Source organism: Lactuca serriola, chromosome 9 (assembly GCF_051521515.1).
Source record: "Lactuca serriola cultivar US96UC23 chromosome 9, Lser_US96UC23_V15, whole genome shotgun sequence".
Taxonomy (NCBI): domain Eukaryota; kingdom Viridiplantae; phylum Streptophyta; class Magnoliopsida; order Asterales; family Asteraceae; genus Lactuca; species Lactuca serriola.
In genome coordinates, this window is record NC_136416.1 from 190,143,045 (window position 1) to 190,155,319 (window position 12,275).

Below are 12,275 nucleotides of genomic sequence, written 5' to 3' on the forward strand. Positions count from 1 at the left end.
GGATTCGAATCTTTTGAGAACCCAAGGTGGAATAACTCTTAGATCTGGACCTTAAGGGTTCCAAAGAGTCCCAACCATCCTGCTTTATGCTATTCCTTTGGAGATATGAACCTAAGGTGCCATTTTAGAAGCTATTTCACTAAAATAAGCATCATGGACGTTGCATGAGTGTCAGGATTGGACCTTTACGTGATTATTGAGCATTGGGAAGTCAGATCTATAAGTTAGAGAAACATATCTAACATCAGAAGGTCATTTGAGCATGGCCATGGTACAAACTCGTCGAGTCCATAAGAGAACTCGACGAGTCGAGTCGGGGTTGCCCCACGAGTCATGACCAGTGGTAACCCGTCGAGTGGAAGGTTCACTCGACAAGTCGAGTGAGGCCTTAGAAGGATTTAGAGGACACGCTTGGACTCGCCGAGTCACCCATGTGCACTCGACGAGTCTGGTCAAAGTTTGACCATTGACTAGAGTTGACCATGGGGTTTTGGTCCAGATGATTCAAGAGAGGTCAGAGAAGCGTAGAATGTTCTTCTACCCTTATTAGAGATGAGGACATGAGAGGATTTTGATTAGAGATGTTATCCTGTTGATAGGAGGAGGCTAGGTCGGGATATTTGAGCACGAGAGTTTATCCGACTTCATACAAGGTGAGTCTTTTCACTATACATTACCTAGAGTGGTAGTTATGTGCAGACCGGAGGGTCTTATGTGTTATGTATATGCTTGAGATTATGTGCATTGTGCTATATGTGTGTTATGTGTTATATAGACCGGATCAGAGGATCCAACGACTCATGAGGCTAGAGGGTCCTCAATCAGACCGGATCGGAGGGTCCAACGAGCTATGACTGAACCAGAGGGTCCAACGAGCTACGGGACTGGAGGGTCCCGCTGAGACACATCGACCAGATGGTCGTACTAGGATATAGCCTTGAGTGGCGTATGTGTTGTATGGGGTATTTTAAGGAACTCACTAAGCATTTATGCTTACCGTGTTGTCTGATATGTGTTTCAGGTACTAGCGGGGATCACGGGAAGGCACCGACATGATCTGTACACACTAGAAGAAGATTTGTTTGAGAGTTTGGGTTTTGTTATTATTATGACATTGACATTATGAGATTTTGAGAACTATTATATGAGTTATGATTGTTTTATTTAAATGAAAAAAAAATTAAATTTTTACGTCGTTACAAATTGGTATCAGAGCCTTGGTTTGAGGGATTCGGATGCACCTTCAGGTGTATTTGAACTCAAACTGAGGAATTGAGAAATTTTTCCATAAAAGAAGCAATTTTTCTAAAAAGTAAAGGAATGTGAGGAAAGCGGAAAGAAGCAGTGTGTACGATCAGCCAGCGCCCAAACGGTGATTTTTCAAAATACCCTTACATTATGTGTTATGAGATATGATATGATATGTTATGGATGCTAGAGTAGGCTAGGTATTCCTATTAGGACTAGAGTGGCCTGATTTATGATGCCTTAGCCTAGGAGATTATTGCTGCTATAAGATGCTCCGAGAGTAAGTAGGTAGCTATGAGGAGCTTATGAGAAGTCTACCAAAGGGTAGCCTATGCTTAGAGATATGTAGAGTACTTGTGATCTAGGATCCTAGGAGGAGGACTTGGAATGAATGTTGTTGCGGTGTGGAAGGTAGTGTAGGGCCCGTACTACTGAAAACACCGGATCAGTGTGCAGTCCAAGTAAGAATCCTTAGGGTACTAAGGAGCAAGTAGGGTTGATTTATCGAGTGTGAGTATACTCGAGCAAGTCTCTGATATATTATGTTGTACTTCAGAGACATCATGGTTGGGACACGCCATAGACCAGAGACCAACGGTGTGAGTAACGAGGAGCTTCGTCAGATGATCCACGATAAGGTGGCTGCGGCTATCCGCGCAGAGATACCGGAGATGTTTGGGTCTATCAAGACCACTTGATCGAGACGTTTGACGAGAGATACGTAGCGGTTACTGAGGCTGCGGCTGCTACAGCTGCTACAGCTACTACAGTTGTGGTTGCTGCTAGACCTCAGGGGGTGACTCGTTGCTGTTCCGGGAGTTCATCAAGACGAAGCCACCAGAGTTTGATGGGACACAGGATCCGATTGTTGTGATGTGATGGATTTCTGATATCGAGGGATGCTTCTACACCTGTTCATGTCCGGAGCATCTAAGGGTTCGGTTCACACTGAACCAGCTTTGCTTGGGAGCAAAGGACTGGTGGAAGTTAGTGACGGTGGATTTCACTACTGCGGAGATCTCAGCGATAACCTGGGAGAGGTTCACCACCATGTTCAGAGATGAGTATGTTTCCCCCGTTGGAGAGGGAACGATTGGCTCAAGAGTTCTTGTCCCTCAAGCACGGGACAGAGTCCATGACGGTGATCACACAGATGTTTCACGAGAGGGAGTTGTTTTGCCCAGAGCACGTGTCGTCTAAGAAGGTACGCATGAGTCGATACTTGAGCATAATGAGGAGGGACATTCATGAGTTCATGGCGAACTCGTCATACTAGACATTTACTGAGATCCAGGAAAATGCCCGGAAGAGGGAGATTAAGCGGGAGACTCAGGTAAGGGAGGAGGCCAAGTCTCAGAGGAGGGACAAATGACCGGCCCAGGCTCAGTCAGCCGCCAAACGGGCAAAGCCTGCTGATTCGAGATCTGGAGGTCCGAGGGGCCGCACTTCTGGGAAGTGACGCAAGAGTCATGAGGGAGTGTGCAAAGCTGGGGCATGTTACAAGTGTGGGAAGGAGGGGCATTTTGCGAGGGATTTCCCCAAGGGATTGTTGATTTGCTTTCATTGCAACCAGACAGGCCATCGGAAGGCCGAGTGCCCACAGCTGCTGCAAGGAGCAGCACAGGGATTTACACCTGCTGCACGAGCTACTGAGGGGCTAGTGAAGGCCGAGGCACCGAAGGCTCGCGGGAGAGCCTTCCAGTTGACAACGGAGGAGGTTCGTGTTGTGCCCGATGTCGTGGCAGGTATGCATCCTTTCATTATTTACTCTGAGTTTGAGATATTGTGCTTATATTATGATAAGCGTAGGTACTTTTATGGTGAGTTCTATAGCTGCTTTGGTGTTATTTGACTCTGGTGCGAGTCAATCTTTCGTGTCTTTAGATTTTAGCCACCACATCAGTATCCGTCAAGAGGCGTTGAGTCGACCTCTTCGAGTTTCCATAGCTGACGAGCGAGCAGTTTATGCTACGGATGTGATCCGAGGGTGTATACTTGAAATCTTCGGTGTTGAGTTTCCAATAGATCTAGTCGCGATTGCGATGGGGGACGTTTGTGTCATTGTGGGCATGGACTGCTTGAGCCGATTTGGAGTTGTTATCGACTACGAGGGCCAGTTAGTAACGATACGAGACCCTAGTGGGGGAGTAGCGGGTTTGTAGCTCATGTGATGTATACATAGTTTATAGCAGGGTTGCAGCGGGTTTGTAGCTCATGTGATGTATACATGAGTGGCCGCAGAGAGGCCGAACTCGATCGAGGATGTACCGATAGTGCGTGAGTTCCCGGATGTTTTCCCCGAGGAGTTGCCGGGAGTGCCTCCCAAGAGACAGGTGGAGTTCCGCATTGATTTGGTTTCGGGGGCAATGCCTATCGCCAAGGCGCCCTACCGCCTTACGCCACCAGAGATGCAGGAGGTATCCTCACAACTTCAGGAGCTGTTGGGGAAAGGATTTATCAGGCCGAGTAGCTCGTCATGGGGAGAACCAATCCGTTTTGTCAAGAAAAAGGATGGTTCACACCAGATGTGCATTGATTACCGGGATTTGAACAAGTTGACGGTCAAGAACCGTTATCCATTACCGAGGATCAATGATCTATTCGATCAGTTGCAGGGAGCATCTTGGTTCTCTAAGATAGACTTGAGGTCTGGATATCATCAGATGAGGGTGCGTGATGAGGATATCCAGAAGACGGCATTTAGGACTCATTATGGGCACTACGAGTTCGTGGTGATGCCTTTCGGGCTCACCAATGCACCAACAAAGTTTATGGATCTCATGAACAGAGTATGCAGACTGATGTTGGATAGATCGGTGATCGTGTTCATCGACGATATTCTAGTGTATTCGAGATCTAGAGAGCAGCATGAAGAGCATCCGAGGGAGATTCTTGGGGTATTGAGATCGGAGAGGCTTTACGCCAAATTCTCCAAGTGTGATTTCTGGTTACGAGAGGTCCAGTTCTTGGGGCATCTCGTTAATCAGAATGGGATATTGGTCGATCTGGCCAAGATTGAGGTGGTGATGATGTGACATCCCCAAAATCTTGGCCAGAAAAGACCGATTTTCATTTATGCTTTTAAATATTTTCAGAGTAAATCCTTTTGATTTGAAAGAGTTGCGGAATTTGTTCCCAAAACAAAACATGATAAAATAATATTTATCAAAGCATTTCATCAAGAGATGCATTTCATTATATAATCAAAACTCGGGATGTCATGTTCCGATACAGACCATAAAGCATAAACGATAAACATTACAAGTCATTCAACAAATATATACATATACAGACTTGTAAACAAAACAACAAGATGATCCATCCATCTTACGCCCTTGTGCCACTTCCTGTAATACAAATAAAACTGAGTGGGTCAGGCTTGGGAGCCTAGTGAACATATAGGGTTTTCAACCCACAATAAATAAGTTATATTTAATTTCACCAACCAATCACTATCCCGATTACCCATTCCCGTTATCCTCACTTTACGTCCCTAAAACAACTATCTCAAGGGGTTTCCTCAACAATAGATATCACTGCGAAGGGGTTTCCTCAACAATAGATATCCTAAAGGCAACCATGAGGGGGATAGAGTACACCGGTGAACACATCGTTCACAACACCTACAGGTTATGAACCTGCTAGCGTTCCACTGGACTGTCTAGAAAGAGTCCGTGGTCGTTATCCATACTCCGCTAAATAACTAGATCAACAACAACAACAACATCGAGGCCTCTCATCTGTTTATTACACACCAACTATCTACCCATGTTCTACCCAACATATTAGTAGATAATATATATTTTTTCATACGTAGTTTAAAGAAAACCTGTATAACATGCTTTAATCAACACATATATCACATAACAGATGAGGCACACACACACATAACACATATCTCATAAAGAAATAAGCAGATCTATAAGATAGAAGAGAGTGAATACTCATTCACACATAACACAACCAAATATATACACATAGCATGTATTTTTATATAAAATACTTCGTATTATTGTATTAGAAGAAATAACTACACACTCACTTGATCAGAAGACGATCCGACAGCACTACGGCTTATAGAAGTAGTATTCCTCAGCAGATCTGGAAGATCTCCTCGAAAATCGAACTTCTCGCGGGCAGAGCTTCGACTCGGGAACCACGCTTCTCAGGATCTTCGGGATCTCGGGACTTGCCTCGGGGCTAGAGTATGATACCGGGACTTCGGGGTAGCTTCGGCACGAAAAACGATGCAAAAGACTAGAGAGAAGAGAAGAAATTGAACAACAAATAAGGCTGTCTTCGGATCCTTTATATAGAGGCTGGAGCCTCGGAGTACGCGGGGCGTACAGGGCTCCGAAATCGTCATTGCATGCGTCATCCAAAGTGTCGACACTATCGGAGTACGCGGGGCGTACCTCGGATCAGACGGGTGACTCGGCTTCGGATAATACCTCCGATTTTTGATTTAATTTTAATTACAAAATGATTAATAAACTTCGGAAATTCATAACTTCTTCATACGAACTCCGTTTTCGTCCATATTTTTACCGTTGAGTTCCTATTAATGAGACCTTCAACTCTCATTTAGGTCGCGTAAGCCAAAAACCGCTCGAACTAAAATTCGAGTTTCGGGCCGTGCACTGCTAAGCCGAATCTTAGAAAAATCATAACTTCCTCATACGAAGTCAGATTTGGGCGTTCTTTTTATTGACGCTCTTATCTTAACATATTCTACAACTTTTGTTTAGATTGATAAGGCTAAATCTCGCTCTATCTTAAATTCACTATTTACGATTCCCGGTGCCGTGCCGGTTTTGCCGTAAAACTTCGACAGGTCATAACTTCTTCGTTATAACTCGGATTTCGGCATTCCTTATATCTCCGGAATCCTTGTTTCGACCACTACAACTTTATCCAATGATATCAAGTTTATTTTAAACTTAAATTTCAACGCTTATTTTTATTCTTAATTAATCAAACCACATAATTAAGCAATTAAGCACAAAACACATAATACTCAAATAATACATTATTATTATTTCAAAACGGGTTACAAAGGTTAACCTAGACTATTATATTTCTAAATATGGCAAGCCCGGAAACACAGGCGTTACAATTCTCTCCACCTTAGAATGATTTCGTCCCCGGAATCACACATCAACAAACAAATGCGGATAGTGACCCATCATGTCACTCTCCGTCTCCCAGGTGAGATTCGGCCCATTCGTGTGTTTCCATCGGACAAGCACCTACTCGACCTTCTTGCGTCGCAACTTCTTAGTCTTTCGGTCAACAATTGCCTCTGGTTCTTCAACCAACCTTTTGTTCTCATCAATTCTCAATTCAGAAATTGGAATTATGTCGGGAACTTCTCCCGTGAACTTCCTCAAATAACACACATGAAAAGTGTTGTGAATTCCATTCAGCTCTTCGGGTAATTCGAGCTTGTAAGCTTGGTTCCCAACCCTCTGAAGAACTTTAAACGGTCCAATAAACCTTGGACTCAACTTTCCCCTTTTTCCAAATCTTATAAGTCCCTTCCACGGCGAGACTTTAAGCAAAACCGAATCTCCAACCTCAAAAGTTATCGGTCTCCGCTTCTTGTCAGCATAGCTCTTTTGACGATCCTGAGCCGCTAACATTCTTTCCCTAATTATTTTCAACTTTTCAGCAGTTTGATGAACCAACTCCGGTCCCATAAACTGCTTTTCCCCAGCCTCAAGCCAACAAGACGGCGTACAACACTTCTGTCCATACAAAGCTTGGTAAGGTGCCATCTTAATGCTCGAGTGGAAACAATTATTATAGGAAAATTCTACCAACGGTAAATGTTCATCCCAATTACCTAGGAATTCCAGAGTACATGCTCTCAGCATATCTTCAAGTGTTTGTATCGTTCGTTCGCTCTGACCATCAGTCTGCGGATGGTAAGCTGTACTTAAACACAACTTGGTACCCAATTCCTCTTGTAGACTTTTCCAAAACCTCGATGTGAAACGGCTATCACGATCCGACACAATCGTTAACGGAACACCGTGAAGCCTCACAATTTCCTTCACGTTAGAATTCGCAAGCTTCTCCATAGACCATTTTTCCCTGGCCGCTATGAAATGCGCACTCTTAGTGAATCGATCAACGACCACCCAAATCATGTCGTGACCATTCTTTGTTCTGGGCAGTTTAGTGACAAAATCCATAGTAATGTCCACCCACTTACCCATAGGCACAGGTAAAGGTTCTAAACTCCCGTACGGTTTCTGATGTTGTGTCTTGACTCTCGCACAAGTCACACACTCGGCCACATACTTTGCAACATCAAGCTTCATCGTCGGCCACCAGTAGTAGGGTTTCAGGTCCCTATACATTTTAGTGCTACCCGGATGAATCGAGTACATGGTCTTATGAGCTTCTTCCATCAGAAGATCTCTAACTCCTCCTCTCTTAGGTATCCAAATCCGATCTTGGAACACCTTCAGTCCATGACTGTTTACACCGAACACCAACGTTTTGCCCAAACGTTCCTCCTTTCTGTCATTCTTCTCAGAAGCTTCGCTCTGAGCTTTCTTTATACTTTCCAAAATAGTTGAGACAACTTCAATTCTCAACGCTCTTGGCCTTTTCCTTTCGGGATTGACTTTCCAACTGAGAGCATCAGCAACAACATTAGCTTTACCGGGGTGGTAAAGTATCTCGCAGTCATAGTCTTTAAGTAATTCTAGCCAGCGTCGTTGCCTCATATTCAATTCTTTCTGATTAAAGAGGTATTGGAGACTCTTATGATCAGTGAAAAGTTTGCACTTCGTGCCATAGAGGTAATGCCTCCATATTTTCAGAGCGAAAACTACCGCTGCCAACTCCAAATCATGAGTCGGGTAGTTCTTTTCATGCTCTTTCAGCTGTCGAGACGCATATGCTATCACCTTTTTTCTTTGGGTCAAAACACAACCCAATCCAACCCCAGACGCATCGCTATAGACAGCGAAGTCTTCAACTCCATCGGGTAGAGAAAGTATCGGTGCCTCGCATAGCTTCTCCTTTAGCTTCTCAAATGCTTCCTTATGCTTCTCACCCCAAGCATAAGTAGCTCCTTTGTGGGTCAAAGCTGACAATGGACTAGCGATCGAAGAAAAGCCTTGGATAAACCTTCGGTAATATCCTGCTAATCCTAAAAAGCTTCGAATCTCCGTGGTACTTTTCGGTTGTTCCCACTTCGTCACAGCTTCGATCTTCGCTGGATCAACCATTATCCCTTCTTGGTTGACCACGTGACCCAAGAATTGGACTTCACGAATCCAAAAATCACATTTGGAGAACTTAGCATACAGCTTCTCCTTCTTCAAGACTTCTAACACTTCTCGCAAGTGTCTGCCATGCTCCTCCTGGCTTTTCGAGTAAATCAGAATGTCGTCTATGAACACTATCACAGATTTATCAAGGAACGGGTTACAAACCCTATTCATCAAATCCATGAACGCTGCTGGAGCATTGGTTAGTCCAAACGACATAACCAAGAACTCGTAGTGTCCATATCTAGTTCTGAATGCAGTCTTCTCGATATCTTGCTCTCTTACTTTCAGCTGATGATATCCTGACCTAAGATCGATCTTCGAGAAATAGCTCGAACCTTGCAATTGATCGAACAGGTCATCAATCCTCGGCAACGGATATCTATTCTTTATTGTTGCCTTGTTCAGCTCTCGGTAATCAATGCACATTCTCATACTTCCATCTTTCTTCTTCACAAATAACACCGGAGCTCCCCAGGGTGATGAACTAGGTCTAATGAAACCGTTGTCCAATAACTCCTGAAGTTGCATCATTAGCTCCTTCATCTCCGTCGGTGCTAATCGATAAGGTGCTTTTGCAATTGGCGTCGTTCATGGCAACAAGTCAATACGGAATTCCACTTGTCGATCAGGCGGTAATCCAGGAAGATCTTCGGGAAATACTTCCGGATAATCACACACAACTGGAATATTCTGCATCACCTTCTTTTCCTTCTTAGCATCAATCACGAATGCTAAATACGATGTACACCCCTTGGTCAAACATTTTCTGGCTTTCATCAATGAAATGATTCCAGAATTCACTCTGCGTTTATCTCCATACACCATAAACGAATCTTTCCCAGGCGGGTTTACTTTGACTATTTTCTTCTTGCATAAAATTTCGGCGTCGTTGGCGCTAAGCCAATCCATTCCCAATACGATGTCGAAACCATTAAGTTCGATAGGCAATAATTCCTCGTGGAACTTATTCCCATTCAGATCAATTAAGATGTTTTCATGCGATAGCTAACAGGTACAAACTTGCCACTAGCAACTTCGACTAATAAGGCATTATCTAGTCTAACAACAGGCAAAGCTAGCTTTCTACCAAATTCATGCGATATAAAGGATTAGTTGGCTCCAGAATCAAATAAAATTTGGGCAGGCAATTCGTTAACGAGAAAGGTACCTGAAGCGACATCAGCTTCATCTTTAGCAGCTTCCAGTGTCATCTGGAATGCTCTCGCCTTTGGCTTTGGCGGAATGTTGGGTCTAGCTGCCTCCTTCTTCTTCGGGCAGTCCCTCGACATATGACCCTCCTCACCACAACCATAGCAAACTTTCTTTGTGAGGGTACACTCATTGGCATAGTGCCCTGGCTTTCCACACTTGTAGCATGTGTTTGCCACCTCACATCTTCCATGATGCTTCTTCTTACATTTGTCGCACCATTTCGCTTCACCTCCACCTCCCCTCAAACCAGACTTCGAGAACTTGTTTTTCTTGTTGGACCCTGAAGTTCCATCGAACTTCCTCTTTTCACCAACATCTATTCTTTCCAGACCCTTTTCCTTCTGCTGGGCCTCCACATTCTTAGCTGCACGAACAGCCGTTTTCAGAGTGGTTGCCATTTTGACTGTCGGACCAAAGTCAGCAGGCAGTCCGTTAGCAAACCTCTCAATCTTGGAGAGTTCCGTCGGCACTAGGTACGGAAACAACTTCATCTTCTCAGTAAATGCAGTAGCATAGTCATCTATGCTCATCTTCCCCTTCTTTAAGTTTTGAAACTCATTGTTCAGATCAATCAGATCTATCTCTGAACAATACTGCACCCTCAGCTTTTCCAAGAACTCCTCCCATGACATTTTCAGGGCTTCTCCTCGTGGCATAGTATCTGCCAACAACTTCCACCAACTCAAGACCCCAGTCTTCAGTTGTCTAACCGCAAATACGGTCTTCTGTTTGTTGCTACAGTCGCAACTTTCAAATACCATCTCCATTTCGGAGATCCAATCCATTATCTCAACAGGCTTTGGGCTCCCAGAAAGACTTGGCGGTTTGGCGCCCAAGAAGTTCTTGTACATACGCCCATCCTTGTTGTTTCTCCTTTCTGGATCGTTCCTTCGTTCTCCTCGAGTCCCAACTTGACTCACCATGCGACTATTGTTCCCTTCCTCCGATTGCTCGGGAATCAATTCAGGTTCCTCAATAGGTATGACAGGTTCATCCCTATTATTATGCAACATTTGTCGCATCTCCTCCCTTTGTTCGGCTAGCATAGCCCGAATCATGGCTTGCACCGCAACCATTGTTATTGGTTCTGGTGCTGCTGCTACAACAAGTATCTGCTCAATCACTGGCGGTTGATTCCTGTTTTCATCCGCGTTTCCAACGCCACTCCTTGTTCTCACCATTTTTGATCTACACACCGAATAATTTCACCTTATTACTCCAAACGATTACATGCTAGTTCTAATATCGTATACATACGTTTAGAATCCTAAACACATAAACCTTCAGATCCGGTCGGCAACAGACCGTAGATCCGAACAAATAATATCATATATGGCAACATATAACATTTAGCACATAAAGCATTTTAGGCAACTTTCCTAAAATAAACTAGTGCTCGTGTCTAAAATCCAACAGACACACATCTCATCATTCCATTTAGCATTCTAAGTTTAAGTCTAGAAATCCTACAAATTCCTAGTTCGCTTAAACTAATGCTCTGATACCAACTGTGACATCCCCAAAATCTCGGCCAGAAAAGACCGATTTTCATTTATGCTTTTAAATATTTTCAGAGTAAATCCTTTTGATTTGAAAGAGTTGCGGAATTTGTTCCCAAAACAAAACATGATAAAATAATATTTATCAAAGCATTTCATCAAGAGATGCATTTCATTATATAATCAAAACTCGGGATGTCATGTTCCGATACAGACCATAAAGCATAAACGATAAACATTACAAGTCATTCAACAAATATATACATATACAGACTTGTAAACAAAACAACAAGATGATCCATCCATCTTACGCCCTTGTGCCACTTCCTGTAATACAAATAAAACTGAGTGGGTCAGGCTTGGGAGCCTGGTGAACATATAGGGTTTTCAACCCACAATAAATAAGTTATATTTAATTTCACCAACCAATCACTATCCCGATTACCCATTCCCGTTATCCTCACTTTACGTCCCTAAAACAACTATCTCAAGGGACCTAATCTAGGATTTTCATCGGGACGGACATCACTGCGAAGGGGTTTCCTCAACAATAGATATCCTAAAGGCAACCATGAGGGGGATAGAGTACACCGGTGAACACATCGTTCACAACACCTACAGGTTATGAACCTGCTAGCGTTCCATTGGACTGTCTAGAAAGAGTCCGTGGTCGTTATCCATACTCCGCTGAATAACTAGATCAACAACAACAACAACATCGAGGCCTCTCATCTGTTTATTACACACCAACTATCTACCCATGTTCTACCCAACATATTAGTAGATAATATATATATTTTCATACGTAGTTTAAAGAAAACCTGTATAGCATGCTTTAATCAACACATATATCACATAACAGATGAGGCACACACACATAACACATATCTCATAAAGAAATAAGCAGATCTATAAGATAGAAGAGAGTGAATACTCATTCACACATAACACAACCAAATATATACACATAGCACGTATTTTTATATAAAATACTTCGTATTATTGTATTAGAAGAAATAACTACACA